Source organism: Scyliorhinus canicula, chromosome 9 (assembly GCF_902713615.1).
Source record: "Scyliorhinus canicula chromosome 9, sScyCan1.1, whole genome shotgun sequence".
In the NCBI taxonomy this organism is placed as follows: Eukaryota; Metazoa; Chordata; class Chondrichthyes; order Carcharhiniformes; family Scyliorhinidae; genus Scyliorhinus; species Scyliorhinus canicula.
The window spans coordinates 140,714,951-140,736,174 of record NC_052154.1 but is presented as its reverse complement, the minus strand read 5'-3'; positions in this window follow the sequence as shown (position 1 = coordinate 140,736,174).

Genomic DNA, 21,224 nt, shown 5'->3' with positions numbered 1-21,224 from the left:
AAAAGATTGGGCTAAAAAAGCGAGAGATTGTGCTAAATTTTTATCAAACCTTTGTAAGATAATACTTAGAGAACTGTTTACAGATCTGGTCATCGTATTATATAAAGGATATAATAACTTATAGAGTCATAAAGATTTTACAGCATGGAAAGAGACCTTTCGGCCCATCGTATCCACTCTGGCAATCAAGCACCTATCTATGTGGGGCCGCAGATCAATGAAGGAGTCTCAGTTGTTGAGGCAATACGCACATTTACATGCATGGTGTAGCCAGTGATGGTGATAGTAGAGGATCTAACTTTCTTTCTATCACATGTCCGGCCAGGAATCTCTCCTGCTCTTGCTACCTATCATTGACATGTATTGGAAGGATTTTCAGATTGATGGCCAACATGCTTGGCCACATTATGAAAGCATCTTCCTTGGCTATCATTTCTTTTTTTTTAATAAATTTAGTGTACCCAATCATTTTTCCAATTAAGGGGCAATTTAGCGTGGCCAATCCACCTACTCTGCACGTTTTTGGGTTGTGGGGGCGAAACCCACGCAGACACGGGGAGAATGTGCAAACTCCACACGGACAGTGACCCAGAGCCGGGATCGAACCTGGGACCTCAGCGCCGTGAGGCGGTTGTGCTAACCACTAGGCCACCGTGCTGCCCCCTTGGCTATCATTTCTGGTGTGGGACTGGAATCTAGAGCTTCCGACTCAGAGGCAGGACTGGAACCCATAAGACCTCCTTTCTATGCTGCTACATCTAGTAGTTCAATGTAACAATCAGGCAGTAAGGAGGCAGTGGCGTAGTGGTATTATCACTGGACTAGTAATCCAGAGACCCAGAGTAATGCTCTGCGAACAAAGGTTCAAACCCCACCATGGCAGATGGTGAAATTTGAATTCAATAAAAATCTCCAATTAAAAGTCTAATGATGATCATGAAACCATTGTCAATTGTCATAAAAACCCATCTAGTTTACTAATGCTTCTGCTGTCCTTAGGTTGCCTGGCCTACATGTGACTCCAAACCCACACAGCGATGCAGTTAACTCTTAACTGCCCCTCTCTGAAATGATGTGGAGATGCCGGCATTGGACTGGGGTGAGCACAGTATTACAACACCAGGTCAAAGTCCAACAGGTTTGTTTCAAACACTAGCTTTCGGAGCACTGCTCCTTCCTCGGGTGAGGAAGGTTCACCTGAGGAAGGAGCAGTGCTCTGAAAGCTAGTGTTTGAAACAAACCTGTTGAACTTTAAGCTGGTGTTGTGAGACTTCTTACTGTGCTCTCCGAAATGGCCTAGTTCAAGGGCAATAAACACTGCCCTAGCCAGCGATGCCACATCCCAAGAACAAATTGAAAAAAAACCGATCCAGTTGCCTACTTAAAAAAAAATTCCTTTCTCTGAATTACAACGCTTGTTCCAATAAACAATTCAAAATCAAATTGAATCCAATTCATGGCGCCCAAAAGAGAGACATATGCGATCCAAGCTGACAAGAAGCATTGTGCCTGATCTCAAGCTTGATCCTATGTTTGATCTTAGCCAAAAGACTTAGGACACAAGAAGTTGGCAGTTGCTGAGAAATGAGTGGTTTGCACTCTGCACTTTCCCATATTAAGGTGAGAGTGACAAGGATTGTACTGCCTGTTCCAATGTCCTGCAACATGTTGTCAAGTCTGTTAGATGGCTTTGCAACAGTTACCACAGAGACAGAAGCTGGAAATTCACCCTCTCATGTCATTCTTTCCAAACCTCCGTGAAGTAGCAATAAATCATTAAGCATTTAAAGAGTTAAAAGTCACAAGATTTCCTGTGGACAATTGCAAAACGCCTCACGCGATGGATTGGGTTATGACGTGTTGGTAAGGGGAGGATGGGTTCTGGACTAAACAAAGGTCAGCTCAAATACTTTAATTGTACAACTCAATCATGCTAAATCTCTAAATGGGTATCATTAGCTAGATTTACTAGGCAGCAGCAGCTCTGGTTGAGACTGCAAGCATGACATAAACAAGGTTCAGCCAAATTACAATAATCTGCTCAAAAAATATGCCACATTTAACAGTGCTGCCATTCTACTGGACCCTGAAATACATTTAATCCCGACTCAGTGGCCTTGCATTTCAAATACAAATTGTCATCTTGTCTTTGTTTCACAGAGAGAAATGAAAAATGAATAATTTATCTTCCCATTCATCACATCAGTTTGTTATTGCCCAAGATGAAAACATCTTCTTGTGTAATAATCAGTTAACGATAATGACCAATGATTTAGATTAGCTGGAAGACCCACAGGTCACTTCAAAGCAGTCCCGAGGGCAGTCATTATTGTTGGAAATATCGCATTAAAGTAAATCTGTCTTTACCATGGAAACTACTATTTACAGCACAGGTGTAAAGATTTCGGCTGTGGCTATCATACTAACTGCTAAAAGACTATAGGCAAGATCTACTGGCGCGTTGTGCCCGAAAAGCAGCACGGTGCAGCCGGTAGATGGTGGCACAGTGGTTAGCACTGCTGCCTCACAGCGCCAGAGACCCAGGTTCAATTCTGGCATCGGATGACTGTCTATGGGGATTTGCACTTTCTCCCTGTGTCTGCGTGGGTTTCCTCCGGATGCTCCAGTTTCCTCCCAGAGTCCAAAAATGTGCAGGTCAGGTGGATTGTTCATGCTAAATTTCCCCTTAGTGTCCAAAAGATTCGGTGGGGTTACTGGGTTTCAGGGATAGGGTAGAGGCGTGGGCTTAAGTAGGGAGCTCTTTCCGAGGCCGGTGCAGACTTGATGCGCCAAATGGCTTCCTTCTGCTCTGTAGGGATTCTATAATTCTATAATATTCCGGGATACCCATTTGCCACACCTCTAGCGAGGTCTAACGCAATCTCGCAGGACGTCGCGATGTGAATCCTGCCCATTGTGGGCAGGATCACTTTCTGGAAAATCTGCATAATAGAGTGAGACAGCTAGTCTCACTCTAATATGAATTCCCGAGATCTACCAAAGGTGTGGGATCTAATCCCCTTGCCTTGGAGACCTTGGGTGAGTGCTGTTCAGTGATGGTCTCCACAAACAGGGACCAGATGGAACAGCACTCATGGGACTCTCCAGGGGATCAGAGGCCCCAAGTGCACACCCTCTGGGCAGGTGGCAGCCTGCCAGTGCCACCAAGGTGCTGGTGTGGCAGTGCCAAGGTGTCCTGGTGGCACTGCTAACTGGCTGGGGCATTGCCAGGGTATGAAGCTGGCATTTTCTGCGTGTTGGGAATCGGGCTTGGGGCGCCTGGGAGGTTGTGGGGTGTGTGTGGGGGGGTGTGGTCTAAGGGCCCCCTTATAGGTGGTTGGAGGTTTCAGGGGTTACATTGAGAGATCGGGATGCCATTTAACAATGGCATCCTTGTTGCTCACTGTGCTGAGGAGTTCTGGTGGCTAACTGTAGCCTCGACTGCATGTTCTCCACTGAGCCTGCCGGTCTACCCAAATGGCTGTTCGACAGCGTGATGTTTTTTGACACTTCGAGCGCTGGAAAACAACCGGCTAATCGCGCTATGGGACTCTGTTCCCATTCGGGTCGATCATGCCCTTTATGTCAGTAGTTAAGACACACCCTAAGCTTTACAGAAGAAAAAGAAAAATATCTGATGCACTATCAATTACGACAAGACGAGAGTAGAGAGTAATCGAGGCTTTATTACGCAGAGATGTGTTTCCTCCTGCAGTTGCTGCCAAAATGGCTGCAGCTCGGTGAGCATACATATTTATACTCCGCCTACTGGGCGGAGCCAGCAGGCAGGGATCTATCCCTCTACCTGTAGTACAGGAGCCTTACCGTATTACCTCTCATATATAAACAGTGATGACTACCACAATATCCAAGCATTCTCCCAATGGCCTAGTGCAGGGATTCCAAATGTTTTTGCTTCTGAGGCTGTTTACAGAGTTATAAAAAAAAATCCACGGAGTCATTGAGTATTTCCTATGCAATAATACCAGTTGTACAATTTAACAAATGCATATTGAGATTATTATTTTTGTTTTACTTAATAGAAAGCTTATTGCTGGCAAATATTCTGTCAAGGTAAGGAGGTATCTTTTCCAAATTCACGAGAATTTCATGCTCAGTGTTCAGCCTGGCTCAGTACGTTGACTTCAGTGATGACATTGCTGAAAATTCGCCAAAGTAGGATGTTTCTAAATGGGACTACATACACACTTTCAGTTCTGCAGAAGAAGCAGTGTTGAGTTGATCGGTGCAGCATTTCACTGAACTTAGTGCTGAGGAAGGAAGCAGTCTGATGAAATGCCAGTGAGCTTGTCCACTGGGTTTGATGGAACTTAGGGTGGCAGCTTAGCTTCACTATACTGACCAAAGAGGTTTGTAGCCCGCAGGCCTGTCAGAAGGTGCTCTGTTGGGCTTTCTGGAAAATCAGTATTAAATTGTTGCATTGAGAAGAAGGAATGCACTGTCACTTGCCATTTGATAACATCAGAATCAATGCTCTTTTTCCTTGGATGGAAGAAGTGCTCAAATATATATTCACTGATCCCCGTATGAACTTTCTAGTCTTGTGTTTTTCTGCTGAATTAGTCAATTATTTCATGCTGGACCAAAAAATGAGTTCTCCCACCTTGCATTGTTTCATTCATCTATTCAATTCACTGAACGTGTCCACAAGATAATCCAGTGTAGCCAGCCACACACCATAATTCGACATCTCAACAACCTACGGTTTCATATCAGCTAGCAAGGTATTTACCTCTTCCCTGAGATGAAATAAACGGGTAAGTGTTCTCCTCATGTTCGTCATTTCATCGCTGTATGCATGAGTGAAGATGTGCAAAAACAAAAGCCGGCATAAAATACACATTCCGATCCAAATTTAAATTACGCCATAATGCTTCCACAAATAAACTAATCATCCTTGTGCATGCCTTAGGTGCCTTGTTTTTCACCTGTTTTGGCTGCTCGTAGTGTTTTCACAAAGTCCTCCCCAGTAGTTATAGAATGTTGTGGTGGTGTAGTGGTATTGTCACTGGACGAGTAGTTCAGAGACCCGGAGTAGTGCTCGCAGAACCTGGGTTCGAATTCCACTATGGCCGATGGCGGTGATGACTGTGAAACCTTTGTCAGAAAAACCCAATCGGTCCACCAATGTCACAAATCTGACTCCAGATCCACAGCAATGCGGTTGATTCCGAAATGGCCTAGCAAAAGCCTCAGTTCAAGGAACCAGCCAATGATGTCCATATCACATGAATACATTTTTTAAAAAACTTGCAACAAAGGTGATTTCAATTTGCTCTGGGTTTTGCTCTGACTTCAGACTAGGAACATAGGAATTAGGAGCAGAAGTTGGCAATTCAGTCCTTGAAGCTATTCAATCAGATCATGGCTGATCTCTTCCTGCACCATCTCTGCCTGGACTGCTGACGTTTAGGCTGGTGGGCTGACAACAGCAAAAGCACTGGTTGGGTGGCAGGGATGAAAACATGACTGCTGTCATCATGAGGTTGAGCAGGTTTGTACTTCCAAGGAAACATTGCCACTCCCTGAGTGGTGCCTCAGCATCCTTACTAGTCTGCTGGAGAACATATTGCCACAGTGCTATGACACCCTTGAAGCCCCTTTGAACAGTGGTGTCGAGAACCATGATGACAGCAGTCTGAACTTCCACTGCTGCAATCCGATATTAATTGGGTGGCCTCAGTGTGCCTAAAAATGGAAACATTAGAAGATGCGCTGTGATTGTTTCCAATGGTGTGATGATGGAGGTGACAATTTATCGCAGGTTGGAAATGATGGGCTCTAAGATCTGCACAAAGAACAATACTAAGTTGACACTGGATGCCCCTGTACTCCTTCATATTGAGCACTGGCTTCCCAACCAAGAATTTGGAAGTGCACAGCCGTCAGCTTTCCCCTAGCCTGGTCCAACAATATCCTCATCTGAGTACTCTGCAGCAGGGATAGTGTGCGATACCATATAGAAATTTGGCACCTGTGCTATTCTTTTCCCTGCCTTGACTCCTACACAATTGAGACTGCTTTCTCATCATGTGAGAATGTGGGAATACACTGCCTGGAAGAGTGTTGGAAATGGATTAAATTGCAGTTTATAATTCGATAAAGCAGTTGAAGGGAAAAATATTGCATGGTTACAAGGAAACTGTGGGGACTAGTACGAGCTGAATTGCCCTGCCAGAGAGCTGGCACGGACTTGACACACTGAATGGCCTTCTTCTGTGCTGTAACCATTATACGATTCAGTTTATGATTTTATTGGGCTTTGCACCTACTTCCTCAGATAGTGAATGTTGTTGCTCTGGGTTTAATATAAGTGGTGAATGCTATTGCTATGCTGGGAACATCAGGCAGATCTTTCGCAAAAAGGACTTCACTTCTCAATATAAATGTTTCCAATAATGCTTTTTTTTCAAAACACCAAATTTCTTTGCAGTCATTACTGCAGCCTCATCAGTGCAGACCCCAAAGTAAATTCCAACAACTCCAAAATACCATCTGACTTTGTTGTTGGCTTGAGCTCTTTGTAAACAAATTTCTTCTTTTATATTCCACACATAACAAATAGACAAGTACATTTCAGGTGTCTGTTGATTCAAGTTGTACAGCATTGCCATGCAGCCAATCAATACAATGCAAAATTATCTTCTGATATTAACACTTTTGACATCCTTGCATTTTTCCTGTTCCTTGGCTTTCAGCACATAAAATCTTTCCATTTTTATTTCAATGAATCACTGCATTAAGAACTCCTCGACAATTAATTGCATCTATGGGCGCAGTTCTCCAGAAAGATTTCTAAGTGTTGCAGCTTCCAGGCGCTAAGCCTAGCAAGGCCAGCAATTCTAGATAGATGGGGCGGGATTCTCCGTTAGCCGATGCCGAAATCGGGGCATGCGATCGATGTAGAATTGTTCCCGATGGGGGACTTCCGGTGGCGACCTTTCGAGTGAGGGGTCGCACATTTGTCTGCTCCCGCTCATGGTGGTCTTTTTGTGGCCTTTACGTCGGATTGTTGCAGGAAGTTTGTAGAGGAAAGGTGTAGAAGAAAGAACAGAAGAAAGGGACCCCTAGTTTATGGAGCTGCGGACCATTAAAAGCGGAAAAGAGCAAACCTGGTGGTGGTGGCGAGTGAGGAGTGGACAACGCGCATGGAGATGGCGGATGATCAGGGTCGGACCCCATCATCTCAGTGGTCGATGGACCAGTTGGTGAGCTTCTTTAATGAGAAATTCACCCAGGAGAGTGTGGAGGACCTGGCCCGGGCAGTGGACTCGATCAAGGCGGTGGTTGACCGCGTGGAGAAGAGACTGGCAGCCCAGGGACAGGGGATCCAGAGGTTTAGAGGAGCAGGCGGGGGAAAAGGAGGAACAGTCCACCTCGATGGCAGCAGAGATTGGGATGCTGCGTGACCAGCAAAAGAGGCTGCTGGAGAAAGTGGAGGACCTGGAAAATCGTTCCAGAGGCAGAACATCCGGATCGTGGGTCTGCCGGAGAGAATCGAAGGATCGGATGCTGGTGTGTATGTGGGGAAGATGCTGGAGAAGCTGCTTGGGGAAGGTGCATTTGACCGACCGTTGGAGGTGAATCAGGCCCACAGGGCACTGATGCGCAAGCCCCAGGGGGGTGAGCCACGAGGGCGACGGTGGTACGGTTGCATCGGTTCCTAGACAAGGAATGCATTATGAGGTGGGTCAGGCAGACGAGGCAATGTACTTGGGAAGATGTCGAGCTCTGGGTGTACCAGGACCTGGGAGCAGAACGTGCGAAGAGGAGGGCGAGCTTTAATAAGGTCAAGTCGGCCCTATACAAAAAGGGCATAAAGTTTGGTCTACTGTACCCAGCTCGCCTATGGGTGACCTGTGAGGGCCAGGAGTGGTACTTTGGCCTGGCGGAGGAGGCAGCAGACTTCATGAAGGAGAATAGTTTGGCAGGAGAAGAAGGATTAGAATTTTGACTGGGGAGGTCTGAAATATGTTCTGTAAATACTTTGTGTTTGCGTTGTTCGGATTTATTTCAGGGGGTTTGCTTGTTTCTTTATATTTTTTCGGTCCTGTTTGCGGTTAGGCTGATATATAGTTCTTTGTTACGGGAGGAGGGGTGGGTGGTTTGTTTCTTTTTACTTCTTGCCTTTGTTTCGATTGTTTTTAATGTTTGCAGCAAGAGCAGGGGGGGGGGAGGGGAACCAGTGGGGGGTAGGATGTTTAGCACCATGGGCGGGGGCTGCCATGCTAGCTGGACGGGCTAGTGGGAGGTAAGCTGAAGACCGATGTGGGGGGGGGGGGGGGGGGGGAATGGGAGGGAGAGTGAGGGAGTTGGGTGGGGGAGGGGATTACACTGCTGATGGGGAGGAGACTTTCAAGGTGGAGGAGGAGGAGGGTTGATGATGTTAGTTGCCAGAGGGCGGGCCAGGAGAGGTGCAGGGCATGGGCCGCAGACTGGCCTAGGAGAGGTATGGTTGATCGATAGAGGAGGGAGGGCGGAGTGCCCCCCGACCAGGCTTGTCACGTGGAATGTTCAGGGACCGAATGGGCCAGTCAAAAGGGCCCATGTGTTCGCGCACTTGAGGCAACTGAAGGCAGACGTGGCTATGTTTCAGGACATACATCTGAAGGTGGGAGATCACATTAGGTTAAGGAAGGGATGGGTCAGACAGGTGTTCCATTCGGGATTAGACTTTAAAACGATGGGGATGGCAATCCTGGTCAATAAGCGGGTGGCATTCGAGGTGGGGTATATATAGGTGATGCACCATCGATTGCACGCGAGGCGAGTGATTTACCAATGTCAGGCTTTAATTAACTAGAACACAGCCTGGCGATCGTCTACAGTGGAAAGGGACGATCGTCAGGCTTCTGAGCATTTATACCTCGTTGATAGAGGCGTGGTTAACTCAGCCTCTCGGCCAATCGGTCGAGAGGCACATGACCGACCAGGGCCAATGGTAAGCCGACGTTCTGGCCCAATGGCAGACGAGTATGCAGATCATATCATCACATTCACCCCTTACGGAGAAGGAAGGCGGGGGGGGGGGGGGGGGGTTGTGAACGAGACCCGGGGTGGGGGGGGGGGGGGGGGAAGAACTGATGATATGAGTAGCCGTCGGGAGAATAATTTTCTCTCCGTACCCTTGTCGAATTTGGGGGCTTGCCACTGGCCCAGACATAACAATATTTACAAAAGGAAGTCCATGGGACCGTAGAACTCTAGACGGATTCGATCAGTCGTTTGGTGGTCATTGACGTCCTGGCCGAGCGCCGTAGTGGAGGAGGTGTCGTCGGATCGGCTGATGGACCTGCTGATGTCCTGGATTCCGGGAGCGATAGACCTCGAGTAGTCTCCGTCACCTGAGCTGGCCGCGGAGACGCCATGGATGAGGGATGGGGAAGCTGAGTGGGGTGCTGGGGTGAAAAAGGGGAGGGGGAGTCTGTGGTGGGGGGGGGGGCTGCACACCGGCGGGTGCCAGGTCCCGGAGGGAGACCGTGTCCTGCCGACCGTCGGGGTACTCCACATACGCGTACTGCGGGTTAGCGTGGAATAACTGGACATTCTCCACCAACGGGTCGGACTTGTGCACCCGCACATGCTTCCGGAGCAAGATGGGCCCGGGGGTGACCAGCCACGTCGGGAGAGGGGATCCGGAGGACAACTTCCTGGGGAAAACAAGAAGACGTTCATGAGGTGTCTGATTAGTAGCAGTACAGAGCAGTGAGCGGATAGAGTGCAGCGCATCGGGGAGCACCTCTTGCCATCGGGAAATAGGGAGATTTCTAGACCGGAGGGCCAGCAGTATGGTCTTCCAGATGGTACCATTCTCCCGCTCGACCTGTCCGTTACCCCGAGGGTTATAGCTGGTCGTCCTGCTAGAGGCGATGCCCCTGTCGAGCAGGAATTGACGCAGCTCGTCGCTCATAAATGAGGACCCCCGGTCGCTGTGAATGTACTCGGGGTAGCCAAACAGCGAGAAGATGGAGAGTAGGGCCTTAATGACGGTTGATGTGGTCATGTCGGGACAGGGAATGGCAAAGGGGAAGCGGGAGTGTTCGTCGACAACCGCCAGGAAGTAAATGCTGCGGTTGTTAGAGGGAAGGGGCCCCTTGAAGTCAATGCTGAGACGTTCAAAGGGGCGGGATGCTTTGATCAGGTGTGCGCGCTCGGGGCGGTAGAAGTGCGGTTTGCACTCGGCGCAGATGTGGCAGTCACGGGTTACTGTCCTGACTTCCTCGATAGAGTAGGGCAGGTTGCGGGCCTTAATGAAGTGGTATAGGCGGGTCACCCCTGGATGGCAGAGGTCCGCGTGGAGGGAGCGGAGGCGGTCTATCTGCGCGCTGGCGCAGGTACCGCGGGACAGGGCATCAGGAGGCTCATTGAGCTTCCCAGGACGATACAAAATATCATAGTTGTACGTGGACAACTCAATCCGCCACCGTAAAATCTTGTCATTTTTGATCTTGCCCCTTTGTGCATTATCAAACATGAAGGCTACTGACCGTTGGTCTGTGAGGAGGGTAAACCTCCTGCCAGCCAAATAGTGCCTCCAATCGCACGGCTTCGACTATGGCCTGGGCTTCCTTTTCCACAGCGGGGTGGCGGAGTTCGGAAGCCTGGAGGGTTCTGGAGAAGAAGGCCACGGGTCTGCCCGCTTGGTTCAGGGTGGCCGCCAGAGCCACTTCAGATGCGTCGCTCTCGACCTGGAAGGGGAGGGCCTCGCCGATGGCGCGCATCGTGGCCTTTGCGATGTCCGCTTTGATGCGGCTAAAGGCCTGACGGGCCTCCGTCGACGGTGGGAAGGTCGTGGTTTGCATGAGGGGACGGGCCTTGTCCGCGTAGTTGGGAACCCATTGGGCGTAGTATGCGAAAAACCCCAGGCAGCGTTTGAGAGATTTGGGGGTATTGGGGAGAGGGAGTTCCATCAGGGGGCGCATGCGTTCGGGATCGGGGCCTATCACTCCGTTACGCACTACGTAGCCGAGGATGGCTAGGCAGTCGGTGCTAAACACGCATTTATCCTTATTGTACGTGAGGTTAAGGAGTTTTGCGGTTTGGAGGAATTTCTGGAGGTTGGCGTCATGGTCCTGCTGGTCGTGGCCGCAGATGGTGACATTATCAAGGTACGGGAAGGTAGCCTGTAATCCGTACTTGTCGACCATTCGGTTCATCTCCCTTTGGAAGACCGAGACCCCATTCGTGACGCCAAACGGAACCCTAAGGAAGTGGTAGAGGCGCCCGTCAGCCTCGAACGCGGTGTACAGTCGGTCACTCGCGCGGATGGGGAGCTGGTGGTAAGCGGACTTAAGGTCCACAGTTGAGAAGACCTTGTATCTCGCGATCTCGTTTACCATGGTAGAGATACGGGGGAGAGGATACGCGTCCAGTTGCGTAAACCGATTGATGGTTTGGCTATAATCGATGACCATCCGGTTTTTCTCCCCCGTCCGGACCACCAGCACTTGGGCTCGCCAGGGACTGTTGCTGGCCTCGATGACCCCTTCCGTCAGCAACCTCTGGACCTCGGACCTGATGAAGGATCGGTCCTGGGCGCTGTACCGTCTGCTCCGTGTGGCGACGGGTTTGCAATCGGGGGTGAGGTTAGCAAACAGGGAGGGAGGGTCTACTTTGAGGGACGCGAGGCTGCAGACCGTGAGGGGGGTATAGGGCCGCCGAATTGGAAGGTCAAGCTCTGCAGGTTGCACTGGAAGTCCAGTCCTAGGAGTGCCGGTGCGCAAAGGTCAGGGAGGACAAGGAATTTATAATTTTTAAAAACCTTCCCTTGGACCGTGAGGTCCGCGATGCAGCACCCGCTGATGTGGACGGAGTGCGAACCTGAGGCTAAACCGATTTTGCGTGTTACGGGATGGACAGGGAGCGCCCAGCGTCTTACCGTGTCAGGGTGAACGAAGCTTTCCGTGCTCCCGGAGTCCAGCAGGCAGTCCGTCTTGTGGCCGTTGAGGTGGATCAGCGTAGTCGTTTTGGCGAGCGTGCGTGGATGAGACTGGTCGAGTTGAACGGCCCTGAGCCGTGGAGAAAATCCGTCGTCGCTGTCCGATTCCATGCTGGAGGGACCTTGCGTGGCAGATGTGGAAGTCGGTGGCCAGGATCCATATGTGGGGTGAACGGCCGCGAGCCGTGGAGAAAATCCGTCGTCGCTGTCCGATTCCATGCTGGAGGGACCTTGCGTGGCAGATGTGGAAGCCGGTGGCCAGGATCCCCAGGTGAGGTCTGTTCCCCAAGATGGCGGCGCCCAGGACCCGCACGTGGGGTCGGGGCCCCAAGATGGCGGCGCCCAGGACCCGCACGTGGGGTCGGCACCCCAAGATGGCGGCGCCCAGGAAGCCCTCGTGGCCGCTGGAGGCGGAGCTAGCGTTGCCGGCGCTGTGAGCGGAGAGGCGCGCAGGCCGGCTCCAAGAGGTGAGTGACCGGCATCAGCTGTGGGGATGCGGAAGCCGGCTCCAGGACGCCGGCTAGGTGCATCAGCTGTGGGGATGCGGAAGCCGGCTCCAGGACGCCGGCTAGGTGCATCAGCTGTGGGGATGCGGAAGCCGGCTCCAGGACGCCGGCTAGGTGCATCAGCTGTGGGGATGCGGAAGCCGGCTCCAGGACGCCGGCTAGGTGCATCAGCTGTGGGCGGAGGTAAGGCGCGCGGGCCGGGTGCGGGGGGCCGGGGGCGGGGGGGAGCCGAGTCGCGCTGCGGGCAGGCAGGGACCGGGGGGCCCGGAGAGGCGAGCCGGTCGGGCGCCGGGGCCCGGGGGTGGGGGGAGCCGGGGTCCGGGAGCGAGGGAAGCAGGGCCGCTGCGGGCAGGCAGGGACCAGGGGGGCCCGGAGAGGCGAGCCGGTCGGGCGCCGGGGCCCGGGGGCGGGGGGGAGAAACGTGCGCGGCGGGCAGGCAGAGGCCTGGAGGGGCCGGGGAGGTGCGCATGTCGGCCGGCGGGGCGCGAGTCGGGAGCGGCTGGAGGGGCCCTGGGGGAGAGAGAGAGGCACACAGGCTGTTTGCAGAGGCCTGGGGGAGGGGGGGAGAGTGCTGTGCAGCTTCCAGAAGCGCTGCAGCCAGCGATTTGGCCTGGCAGACCGTGGAGTAGTGGCCCTTCTTCCCGCAGCTCTTACAGAGGGCGGAGCGGGCTGGGCAGCGCGAGCGAGGGTGCTTAGCGTACCCACAAAAGTAGCAGCGGGGCCCCGCGGATTTATCGGGGCGCCCCGCGGCACAAGCCTGAGGGAGGCCGGGAGCGGTGGGTAGCTGGTGGGAAGCGTGCCAGGAGGCGGCCTGGCCAGGGTCATAGGTGCGAGCGCTTAGATCTGCGACCTCCAGGGAGGCGGAGAGAGTCAGTGTCTCCGTTAAACTGAGTTCGTCTCTTTCCAGCATCCGCTGGCGGATCACGGGAGACAGCATCCCAGCCACGTAAGCGTCTCTGACGAGTAGCTCCATGTGCTCTGTAGCGGACACCGCTTCACAGGCGCAACCTCTCCCCAGGGCACAGAGGGCCCAGGCGTATTGGTCTAGAGACTCACCGGGGACCTGCTTTCTGGTGGCCAGCAGATGTCGAGCGAATACCCTGTTGATCGGTTTGAGGAATTGTCCTTTTAGCTTCCGTATAGCGTCATCATAATCTGTTTCGTCTTCGATTATTGAGTAAGCAGCAATACCCACGCTGGAGTGGAGGACGTGCAGCTTCTGTGCCCCGGTGGGGGGGGGTGGTTGTAGATGCCAGGAACCCTTCGAGGCAAGTCAGCCAGAGTTTGAAAAGTTCTGTAGAGTTCGGAGTTTGCGGGCTGATGCGGAGGCATTCGGGCTTGATGCGGAACTCCATCTTCAAAGTTGTAGTTAATTAAATTGATGCACCATCGATTGCACGCGAGGCGAGTGATTTACCAATGTCAGGCTTTAATTAACTAGAACACAGCCTGGCGATCGTCTACAGTGGAAAGGGACGATCGTCAGGCTTCTGAGCATTTATACCTCGTTGATAGAGGCGTGGTTAACTCAGCCTCTCGGCCAATCGGTCGAGAGGCACATGACCGACCAGGGCCAATGGTAAGCCGACGTTCTGGCCCAATGGCAGACGAGTATGCAGATCATATCATCACAATAGGCGGACCCAGGGGGGTAGATATATTATGGTTAGTGGGAAATTGGAGGGAATGGCCGTGGTACTGGGAAATATATATGCCCCAAACTGGGATGACGTTGAGTTTGTTAGACTGGGCTCACATCGATAGATTATGGGGGGAGATTTCAACACAGTCCTGGATCCAAGGCTGGATCTGTCGAGTGCCAGGTCTGTGAAGGTATTAGCTATGGCAAAGGAGCTGCGGGGTTTATGGAGTGCATGAGGCGGGTTGATCCATGGAGATTTGGAAGGCCAAGTAGCAAGAAGTTTTCATTCTACTCCGATGTGCACAAGATGTATTCCCGGATAGACTTCTTTGTGTTAGACAAAACGCTGCTGGCTGAGGCAGCAGATGCTGAATATTCAGCAATTGTGGTGTCAGACCACGCCCCACACTGGATAAACCTGCAAATTAACAAAGGAAAGGCCCAGCGCCTGCAGTGGAGGTTAGATGTGGGGCTGTTAGCGGAGGAGGAGGTGTGCGAGCGGGTGAGGGAGGCCAATCGGGGATATATAAAGATCAATTTCACAGGTGAGGTTTCGGCTGGGGTGGTGTGGGAGGCACTGAAGGCGGTTATTAGGGGGAACTCATGTCAATTCGGGCCCATAAGGAGAAGGCTGAGTGGGTGGAGTTAGACAAGCTGGTAGGTAAAATTTTACAGGTGGACAGTAAGTCTCCAGATGACGGGCTTCTGGAGAGACTACAGCTGGAATTTGGGCCCCTGTCCACAGGTAAGGCAGAGGGACAGCTGAGGAGGGAAAAGAGGGCAGCCGATGAGTATGGGGAAAAAGGCAGCAGGATGCTGGCGCATCAGCTGAGGAAACAGGAGGTGGCGAGAGAGATTGGGAAAGTAAGAGATACGGGGTTGGGGGGGGGGGGGGGGGGGGGTGGTTTTGGATCCGGTGGGGGAAATGATGTGTTTCGGGAATTTTATAGTGGATTGTATAAATCGGAACCCCCCAGCTGGGGAAGAGGGTATGAAGCGATTTTTGGGGGGTGGCTGGAGTTTCCGAGGATAGATGAGTTGGTGGAGGGCTTGGGAACCCCAATTGAGTAGGGTGATTATGGCTCGGCACAACATCGAGGGCCGAAGGGCCTGTTCTGTGCTGTACTGTTCTATGTTCTATGTTCTATGGGCTGGGAGAGGTTATAGACAGATTGGGGGCGATGCAATTGGGTAAGGCCCCGGGATCTGACGGATACCCAGCTGAGTTTTATAAAAAGGTTTCCAGGCTGTTGGGGCTGCTTCTGGTCAAGGCTTTTAATGAGTCCAAGGAGCTGGGAGTGCTCCCCCCAAAATTATTGCAGGCATTGATTTCCCTTATTTTGAAGCAGGTTAAGGATCCAAAGAGTTGTAGGTCGAATAGGCCAATCTCCCTGGGGCCTGGGGCAGCAGGGTAGCATGGTGGTTAGCATAAATGCTTCACAGCTCCAGGGTCCCGGGTTCGATTCCCGGCTGGGTCACTGTCTGTGTGGAGTCTGCACGTCCTCCCTGTGTGTGTGTGGGTTTCCTCCGGGTGCTCCGGTTTCCCCCCACAGTCCAAAGATGTGCGGGTTAGGTGGATTGGGCACGCTAAATTGCCCGTAGTGTCCTAAATAAGTAAGGTTAAGGGGGGGTTGTTGGGTTACGGGTATAGGGTGGATACGTGGGTTTGAGTAGGGTGATCATTGCTCGGCACAACATCGAGGGCCGAAGGGCCTGTTCTGTGCTGTACTGTTCTATGTTCTAAATGTGGATGCAAAATTGTTGGCAAAGATCTTGGCCATGCGCATAGAGGGTTGTATTCCAGGGCGAATAGGGGCGGTCCAGGGATTTATTGATTGGTTCCAGTTGCTATATCAGGCACCAGTGGCGAATGTAAGGACCAACCGGGTTTGATCAGAGTATTTTAGTCTGTGCAGGGGGACAAGAAAGGGGTGTCCACTCTCCCCATTACTGTTTGCCCTGGCTATACAGCCTTTGGCAATACTGGAGGAACTTGGCTGGTTCTCAGGTTACAAACTAAATATGGGCAAGAATGAGGTTTTTTCGATCCAGGCAAGGAGAGGAGACTGAGGGAGATGCCGTTCAAAGTGGTAGGAAGGAGATTTAGGTATCTGGGGATTCAAGTGGCACGGGACTGGGGTCAGTTTCATAAACTAAATTTGGACAGGGTGATTGAGCAAATGAAAGCGGACTTTGCAGGTGGGACGTGCTCCCACTTTCATTGGTGGGGAGTGTACAATCTGTGAAAATGACAGTTCTCCTGAGATTGCTGTTTGTGTTTCAGTGTCTCCTCATCTTATTCCCCAAGGCATGTTTTAGGAAGATGAACGCGACGATTTCGGATTTTATAAGGGCCGGGTAAGCCCCGAGGGTGAAGAAGGTCCTTCTTGAGCGGGGGCACGGTGAGGGGGTTTGGCCTTTCCGAACTTTATTAACTATTACTGGGCGGCCAATATTTTGATGATTAGGAAATGGGTAGTGGGGGAGGGGTTGGTGGGGGATTGAGTGGAAGTGGCATCTTGTAACGGCACGAGTCTGAAGGTTCTGTTAATGGCACCTCTGCCGTTCTCGCTGGCTCGTTACTCCACAAGTCCAGTTGTAGTGGTAGCCCTGAGAGTGTGGGAGCACTCACAATGGAAGCAACACATGAGCCTGGAGTGGGTGTCAGTATGGTCACCGATCTGTGATAATCACAGGTTTACTCCGGGGGGGGGGGGGGTCGACGGGGGCTTTAGGAGATGGCAGCGAGCGGGGATTGAGAGATTTGGGGATCTCATCGTTTAGGAGGGTTTCCCGAGCCTGGAGGAGCTGGAGGAGGAGTTCGAGTTACCGAGTGGGAATGGATTCTGGTACCTGCAGGTACAGGATTTCGTCCGGAGGCAAGTTCCAAGCTTCCCTCGCCTCCCTCTAAGAGGACTACAGGATAAGGTGATGTCTAGAACAGGGGTTGGGGAGGGGGGGGGGGGGGGTCTCGAAAATATATAAGGAACTGATGGAATGAGAAGGGGTCCCAATCGGGGAGGTGAAGAGGAAGTGGGAGGAAGAGTTAGGAGTGAAATTGGAAGTCGGGCTATGGGAGAAGGCTCTGAGGAGAGTCAATGCATCTTCGTCATGTGCCAGGCTCAGCCTGATCCAGTCCAAGGTGGTCCACAGGGCTCATATGACTGTGGCCTGGATTAGTAGGTTTTTTTTGCAGAGGTGGAGGACAGATGCGGGCGGTGCAGGGAAGTCCGGCGAATCATGTACATATGTTTTGGGCGTGTCCGAGGCTGAGGGGATTTTGGCAGGGATTCGCAGATGTCATGTCAGAGGTCCTGCAAGGCAGGGTGACTTTGGAGTGTCGCAAGTTCCGGGCCACCTGGGGGGGGGGGGGGGGGGGGAAGAAACCGGAGATGGATGTTAATGGCATGGAGGAACTCGGAGCCTCCAAAGTTGGGGTGTGGGTCAGTGACATGGCAGAGTTTCTTAGGCTAGAGAAGATTAAGTTCACCTTAAGGGGTTCATTACACGGGTTCGCTCGGAGCTGGCAGCCGTTCATCGGCTTCTTTAAGGAAAACTGACCGTCAGCAGGGTGTGGGGGGGGGGGGGGGGGGGGGGAGGGGGGGGGGGGCATGGAAGTGAAGAATAAGGGCTGGCCAGGAGGAGGGCTGTCGGGTCGAGATGGATAGATCAGACTATTACTGCAGCCGGCAAGGCAGACATACGGCTGCGCATGCCACTGACAGCCCGCTTTAAACCTGGTGCCCTGGGAGACCCCCCTCCCACCCGTGCCCTCTGGCCCTAGCCGACCCATCAGCTTTATGGGCGCTCCAGCACAACCTTGTCATAATATACACCAGTATATCCTGGTGCAGACACACACTGATGGACACACACAGGGACCAATCAACATGTACAAACACTGCAGCCAATCACCAGTTAGAATACACACACTATAAAGGCAGAAGGCACCACGGTTCCCGCTCATTCTGGGTGCTGCCTCTCAGTGTGGCAAGAACTCATCCAGCCCAGCACAGACTCACACCACGTGCTGAGAGAAACAACTGGTTCGGACAAGGCTTAGGTCTCTAGTTTAAGTTAGCATCATTTAGAACCACAGTCATCGTGTGTTAGTTAGTTAGAAGTAGTTAATAAAATTGAGTTGAACCGTCATCAGTGTTGGAAGTGTGTTCATCTCTCAAGTCTACACTAGCCAACACTTCATGGTACCAGATGTTGAGGGATGCTCGCACTTCTGAGACCTACCTTTCAGTGATCTGCCTTCCACCAGTCTCGCGCCATCCTATAGAATGGACTCCGTTCGCCCGCTGCTGCCTCTCCGCATTGCCGGGAATCTGGGCTCGAACTGGAAACGTTTCAAACAGCGCTTCCAGCTGTACCTCGAGGCTAGGGACTTGGAAGCTGCCTCGGACGCACGGAAGATTGCTCTCTTCCTCTTCACAGCCGGGGATCACGCTTTGCACATTTTCAACTCGCTCACCTTCGATGAGGGGGAGGACAAATCGAAGTTCAAGACCGTAATTCTAAAGTTCGACAGCCACTGCGCTGTCGAGGTCAACGAGAGCTTCGAGAGATACATGTTTCAGCAGCGAATTCAGGGTAAGGACGAGCCTTTCCAGTCCTTTATTACCCACCTACGCGTCCTTGCGCAGTCCTGCAACTACGGGTCCACCTCTGATTCCATGCTCCGTGACCAGATTGCTTTAGCAGCTCACTCTCTCTACGGCCATTGAGACCTATGTACTTCATGAACATGTCTCCACACGCTACTCCTGCACCCAGGCCGCTGAAACGGTGCGGCAAGCCCCTTACAAGGCAGAACGGGTCCAAATTATTAAATCTTTTCAGCCTCTGGATCTGAACGATGGCGGCCATTTCTCGCGCATTTCGCGGAGTCCCGCGCTTACACGCAGCGAGCGTGCAGACGTCACGGACCGCTTCGTGCAGGTGCGCGCTACGCTGGATCACCCAGCGCATGCGTGGTAGCGCAACAAACATCCCGACGCTCTGGCGTGCGGCAACTGCGGCTCCGCCGACTTAAAGCGGCAATATGGGCAGCACGGTAGCCTTGTGGATAGCACAATTGCTTCACAGCTCCAGGGTCCCAGGTCCTTGGGTCACTGTCTGTGTGGAGTCTGCACATCCTCCCCGTGTGTGTGTGGGTTTCCTCCAGGTGCTCCGGTTCCCCCCCCACAGTCCAAAGATGTGCAGGTTAGGTGGATTGGCCATGATAAATTGCCCTTAGTGTCCAAAATTGCCCTTAGTGTTGGGTGAGGTTACTTAGTTATGGGGATAAGGTGGAGGTGTTGACCTTGGGTAGGGTGCTCTTTCGAATAGCCGGTGCAGACTCGATGGGCCGAATGGCCTTCTTCTGCACTGCAAATTCTATGATATCTATGATATCCCGCGAAGTCCCGACGCTGCCTGCAGTGTGGCAAACGAGGCCATTATGCTACAATGTGCAGATCTTCCCTGCCTGCTGTATTTAGGAGGTCCACCCAGCCCCACAGAGACATCAAGGCTATCCAGCCTGCCATCAATGAACCTACTCCAGACCTTGCTTCCGACTGTGCCTGTGATGATCCACAAGTCCCGTTCCAAATCGGCGTCATTACCACGAACAGGATGTCCCCCAAGCGTGGTACAGAATCCATCCACGTCCACAGCGTTGGCCAGGGTGATGAGTGGTGTGCCACCCTTATGGTCAACCGGTCCCCTGTCAGGTTCCGCCTGGACACTGGTGCTTCTGCCAATCTCATCTCATCCTCTGATTTTCGCAAGCTCTGCGTACAGCCTGCTATCCTTCCATCTGCATGTAAATTGCTGGACTACAATGGCAATGCCATTGCCGCCAGCAGCTCCTGCCGCCTTGAGGTGACACATTGTGCTCACACAGCCATTCTCCCATTTGAGATTGTTGCTGCCTCAAAAGCCTCCCTGCTTGGTGCGCAGGCATGCAAGCTGCTCCACTTAGTGCAGAGTACACTCACTCTCTTCAAGCAATCCTCTGACACAGACTTCAGGGCGCAACTCGACTCCATTATCCAGCCATACCATGATGTCTTCGAAGGCTGGGGCACGCTCCCATACACGTACAAAATCTTACTCAAGCCCAACGCCGCGCCTGTGGTTCACTCACCTCACAGCGTCCCAGCGCCCCTCAAGGAACGCCTCAAGCAACAGCTCCAGGACCTCCAGGAACAAGGAGTCATCTCTAGGGTCATGGAACCCACAGACTGGGTAAGCTCCATGGTCTGCGTCAAGAAACCGTCCGGCGAGCTGCGGATCTGTATTGATCCTAAAGATCTGAATCAGAATATCATGCGGGAGCACTACCCGATTCCGAAACGTGATGAGCTCACGTCCGAGATGGCCCACGCCAAGCTATTCTAAATACTGGATGCCTCGAAGGATTTCTGGCAGATCCAACTAGATGAGTCAAGCAGGAAGCTGTGTACGTTCGACACACCCGTTGGCAGGTTCTGCTACAACCGGATGCCATTCGGCATCATTTCTGCGTCCAAAGTTTTCCATCGGATCATGGAGCAGTTGATGGAGGAGATCGACGGCGTCCGGGTATATGCCGACGACATTAGGGTTAGAGAATCAACTGATTCGGACAAGGCTTAGGTCTCTAGTTTAAGTTAGCATCATTTAGACCCACAGTCATCATGTGTTAGTTAGTTGTTAATAAAATTGAGTTGAACCGTCATCAGTGTTGGAAGTGTCTGTTCATCTCTCAAGTCTACACTAGCCAACACTTCAAACCTCTCCCATCCTTTTGGTCCCAATCAGTGTGTGTGTGTGTGAGGGGGGATTAGTTTAAGCGGTCCTGCAGCTTGTCAGCCCTGCGAGTGTCCATCATGAACCTGTCGATTGCCACACCGTGGGGTTCGATGGTGTTCCACACAGCGCTGATGCTAGCTCCTCACTGGTAGCAGAATCGATGCAGGTGTGGCGCCAATTTTTCTGATGTGAAGGTCCATGGATTCTCTTTTGATGCCAACACGCAAGACTCAGAAGCAGAGAATTCGGCCCCGGTGTCCACTTTTGACATGATTAAATAATGGGTGCAAATAGGTAAAAGTTGAACTGGTATCTCCTGCAGAGTTGTCAA